At 32.1% G+C, this 5,474-nt stretch overlaps 1 long non-coding RNA gene across 1 annotated transcript; it reads right to left on the reverse strand.

The window, feature by feature from the left end:
* Window positions 1-2,634: 2,634 nt before the first annotated feature.
* LOC139499359 (uncharacterized) lies at window positions 2,635-3,650 on the reverse strand. Its single transcript, XR_011658168.1, has 2 exons — window positions 3,449-3,650; window positions 2,635-2,947 (listed from the first exon to the last, which is right to left on the reverse strand). It is a non-coding gene; the product is annotated as an uncharacterized lncRNA (long non-coding RNA).
* Between the last annotated feature and the right edge of the window lie 1,824 nt (window positions 3,651-5,474).

A 5,474-nucleotide genomic window follows, 5' to 3' on the forward strand; every position in this document is an offset into this window, starting at 1 on the left:
ACATGACACAATATAGAAGACTAAAAAATAAGCGACAAAAAACTAGGGTTGATATCAGGTGCTCCGGAAGGGTAAGCAAATCCTGCTCCACACATGGCATCCTTCGTCTTTTGATAAGCCTGCTGAGACTTTTCTGAGATCTCCAAATATTGTATAATTAAGCAGATGTGAAATGATTATAAACTTATCACACAAAACGATGATGTTAACAAATGTCACCGTAAGACCTTCAACAATAAGAAAAAAACGTAACGCATAGTAACATATAAATGTTATCCTTTTGACATAAGTAACATCACAAAAATACTGATCTCCGAGGATAATTTAAAACGGAATGATGCTAATCAAATGGCAAAATCCAAAGCTCAAACACATCGAACAAAAATGGGGGTTAGAACCTGGTGTTATAGCTAGCTTAAACTCTCACTTGTATGAAACTTATATCACGATGCGTGAAAAAAAAGATGATTTGTGTAAAAATGTCGAAAACAGAGGTACACCATTTTGTTATAATCTTATTCTCTATAAGACCAAACAAATATTTAACAAATGAGTTTGCTTTACAGGCGAATTTGATGCGACTGCCATACAAAGAGAGGTTCTACAAAAGAAAATGCCTGTAGCAAGTCAGGAATATGACAGTTGTTGTCAACTCGTTTTATGTGTTGTTTGTTCTATTGATTTTGCCATGTGATTATGGACTTTCCGAATTGATTTTCCTCTAAGTTCAGTATTTTTGTGATTTTACTTTTTATATTCTCTTAATCGGTTTATGACTTTTAAACAACGGTAAACTAATGTTGCCTTTATTTATGAGAACAACGTTTTGTTACATTTTTATCTCACAAAATAAACAGTTTGTTGTCTTACTGAAAATCATACCAAATCTTCCTTTTTGTACGAAATCGACTCCATCTGTCACTCACTCAGATTTTAGCTGTTATCATGGTTATAAGCTAAACATTACAGATTTTACAAGCCTTTTTTCTAAGGCAATGTATACAGTTTGTTTTGTTCAATTTTATTGTATATATTTATCATTATAAGAAAAAAGTAAAATCACAAAAATACTGAACTTAGAGGAAACTCAATTCGAAAAACACATCAAAAACGAATGGACAAGAACTGTCATATTCCTGACTTGGTACAGGCATTTTCAAATGTTAAAAATAATGGATTAAATTGTATTTTTTTCACGTGTTTGAAATGTAGACTGGTGACATAGCAATTTAATTAAAAAATAAAAATACCAAAAAAATATTAGTTCACTCTTTTGTGTGTCATTTGATTTGAAACGTACCACTGGCATACACAGATTACACAGATTACGGCCTGGTATTCATAGTAAGTGTATTGACTTTATATGTTATGGAAACAGAGACATTAACACCGCTACGATACATATATATTCATATTTTTAAATGTGCAAAGGTTTTGTAGTCATCGATGAATTGTAAAAGCATTCATATACATTGATTTGGGATCAGTTTAAAAATGTGATTGCCTCATGGGTCCTTATCTATGAACTACAGACTGTTGAATGTAGTATGAGATGTATAAATTGTAGACTGTTGAACTGTAGTATGAAATGTATGAACTGTAGACTATTGAACTGTAGTATAAGATGTATGAACTGTAGACGGTTGAACTGTAGTATGAGATGTATGAACTGTAGACAGTTGAACTGTAGTATGAGATGTATGAACTGTAGACAGTTGAACTGTAGTATGAGATGTATGAACTGTAGACTGTTGAACTGTAGTATGAGATGTAGGAACTGTAGACTGTTGAACTGTAGTATGAAATATATGAACTGTATACTATTGAACTGTAGTATAAGATGTATGAACTGTAGACTGTTGAACTGTAGTATGAGATGATTGAACTGTAGACGGTTGAACTGGAGTATGAGATGTATGAACTGTAGACTGTTGAACTGTAATATGATCTGTATGATCTGTAGACTATTGAACTGTAGTATGAGATGTGTTAACTGTAAACTGTTGAACTGTAGTATGAGATGTGTGAACTGTAGACTATTGAACTGGAGTATGAGATGTATGAACTGTAGACTGTTGAACTGTAATATGATCTGTATGATCTGTAGACTGTTGAACTGTAGTATGATATGTATGATCTGTAGACTGTTGAACTGTAGTATGAGATGTATGAACTGTAAACTGTTGAACTGTAGTATGAGATGTATGAACTGTAGACGGTTGAACTGTAGTATGAGATGTATGAACTGTAGACTGTTGAACAGTAGTATGAGATGTATGATCTGTAGACTGTTGAACTGTAGTATGAGATGTATGAACTGTAGACTGTTGAACTGAAGTATGAGATGTATGATCTTTAGACTGTTGAACTGTAGTATGAAATGTATGAACTGTAGACGGTTGAACTGTAGTATGAGATGTATGATCTGTAGACTGTTGAACTGTAGTATGAAATGTATGAACTGTAGACTATTGAACTGTAGTATAAGATGTATGAACTGTAGACGGTTGAACTGTAGTATGAAATGTATGAACTGAAGACTATTGAACTGTAGCATGAGATTGTCACGGACGGACGGATGGAGAAGTCTTTCAGTGCTATTTTACAATATTGACAAAAGAATCAACGATTAGAATAAATAAATTATTTAATAAACAAACAAAAAAAATAAACAATTAAGAAGAAAAATACATCAAATTATTATAAATATTAAAGTCCAAATAAATAGTCCAACAGCTTCAGTAGTTTGTATTGTATATCCAGATTACTTCCCTTTATATCGTTATGACGGTTATGGTATCGTTATGACGGTTATGGTATCGTGCACGACAGTTCCACTATAATATGTAGATATGTTGTTTGATGAATTATCATGTATGATTGCGTTCAATCTGTATGACCACTCCTTAACACCGCAGCATTGTATTACTCTGGTGCAGGCTGGAACCTGGTAATAATATAATTGTACAAACTCTTTAGTACGATTATCAATTTAGATATGCTTTTTACTTGCACGTTCATGCAACATAAACATGAACTCTATAATCTCACGTTCATAAAATGAACATATATATTCTATTAATTTACATAGATAAATACGCACATACATTTTATATGTAGCAAAATGTGTCATACTGTAATAAATATCATAACCTTGCATGATAGTATCACGTACATAAGGAAATTCGGAACCTTGTACACATAAATATCACGTACATTCAATATGTACCCGTAATTAACAATCTTGTTCTTGTTCACTAGTAAAACCGCAAATATCTGAATATAAAACATTGTTTTCATATCTTTAAATCCGTTTACAAAATATTCTAAATTATACAATTTACATAATGGAAAATTATCTGCAGAAGTCTGAAAGTTTCGGAAATTTGATAAACAAAGTAACATACAGAAAAGTATATATAAATATATGTAAGAATAAAACACTTACCTCGGAATTGATGCACTATATACAGTAGAACCATTGTAGGTTAAATTTAGCTAACAAATATGAAATGCTCTAACGAGTGTGGCATCCTTCCACACGAAAATCCCAAGCAGAAATGAAATGACAACGTGTCCAAAGAAATCATCTGACCACTGTTTAAAAATAGCCAAACTTGTCCGAAGAACTCGATTGACCACTATTTAAAAATAGATAGTCAACAGGTGTGTAAATAGGCCAAGCCTAATCAGTGTGCGTTTAAACACAGGTGAACCAAACTTAGGCCAAACGTACATATATACATAAAAGCGTATGTTAAAACTATGTATAAAATAAACCGTGAACAATAGGCGTCCTGCGCAAAGACTGCAAGTGCAATTCTCTGATCATGACGACAATTTCACAATCGTTATCTATATACAAGCTCGACTAAATAAATATGTGAATAACTCTATAAAATACATCTGGATCGTGACAGAGATGATGAACTATGGACTTTTGAACTGACGTATGAGATGTATGAACTGTTGAACTGTAGTATGAGATGTATGAACTGTAGGATGAGATGTATGCTCTGTAGACTATTTAACTGACGTACGAGATGTATCGTCGCTGTTATGCAAAAACCTCGTATCTCAATTTTTTGCGGAAATCTTTTTATCGAAGATTTAGAATTAAATATGTATGTTCCACTGTATGCGAGAATATCTGATCTTCTAACCAATCATTAACCCGAATTCTGACATGTGACGAAAAAGTGTAGTCGGATTGGTGGGAAATTTTGTTGTGCGAAAATATCGTATCTCAAAAGAAAAACACTTTGCACGGCAGCTGCCATTATCACAGGTACAGTTTTATCAATTTTAGGTTCTCAAAGCTAATATATTAGCTTAAAAATAATGAAAATACAATATAGGTGCAGAAATATTTGCTCGTCTTGGTAATTGACTGGTTAGAAGATCAGATATTTTCGCATACAGCGGAACATACATATTAAATTCTAAATAATCGATAAAAAGATTTCAGTTTTTACTGCCTGGTGTAAAATTATCAAAACCTTAGATACGAGGTTTTTGCATAACAGCGACGGTATGCTCTGTAGACTATTGAACTGTCGTATGAGATTATGAACTGTAGACCGTTAAACCATTTGATTAAATTAAATACCACTATTACTCATGATGTTGTTACTGAGAGAAACAACTAAGAAAAGAAATGTCATGATCTTTACAATGGATATTGTTATTCGTGACCGCCACTATACCTGATCACTATTTAACTATGGCAATTAGTTCACGAGTTGTTTTGAATATGCACTAATAAATATAAAGAGTGTATCCGTTGATATATATACTTCATAATATCATCCGTTCTTCATTTTAGCAATTCATTCATATATATTATATTTGTTAGTTGTATCCGCACTTGAAGTAGTCCCTAACATAAATAAATATTATATTTATCTTCAAGGAGGATTAAAAGTTGGATGTGTATATTAATGACGAATTCAACACATTGTTATTAATCTTCTTAATATTAGTCTTCGCTGCGGGTTTTCAACAAAACACAAAAGACATTATTACACTCTTAAAGGTGTCATTTGACAAGATATGCTATGGAAATAAAGACATATACATCATCACGATACATAAGTGTTTTAAAAAAAGTAATTAAAAGACACATATTGTCGTATCATTTCCTATTGTGATGCATACATGTAGCTCGCACTTATCCTAGATCAATGCGCATGAATACTATATCAATAGATAGATGCATGTAAAGTTGTATATTTATATTTTGATTGCCTTCATGATGCCCATACTACTAAAATAATTAAAACAAACGTTTCCCTCCGACAAAAGTATGTCACACCCACTTTTAGAAAACAGTACGGGAATATATAGTGAAAAACAAATTATAAAAAAAGGTTTGTGGGTTTTTTTCTGGATCTCGGTTTTTAAAACATAATGGATGACATAATGACGAAAATTGAATATAAATAAATATATGTATCGTTTTGTTATTGTAGGCT

The sequence above is a fragment of the Mytilus edulis genome, chromosome 12 (assembly GCF_963676685.1).
Source record: "Mytilus edulis chromosome 12, xbMytEdul2.2, whole genome shotgun sequence".
NCBI classification, from domain to species: Eukaryota; Metazoa; Mollusca; class Bivalvia; order Mytilida; family Mytilidae; genus Mytilus; species Mytilus edulis.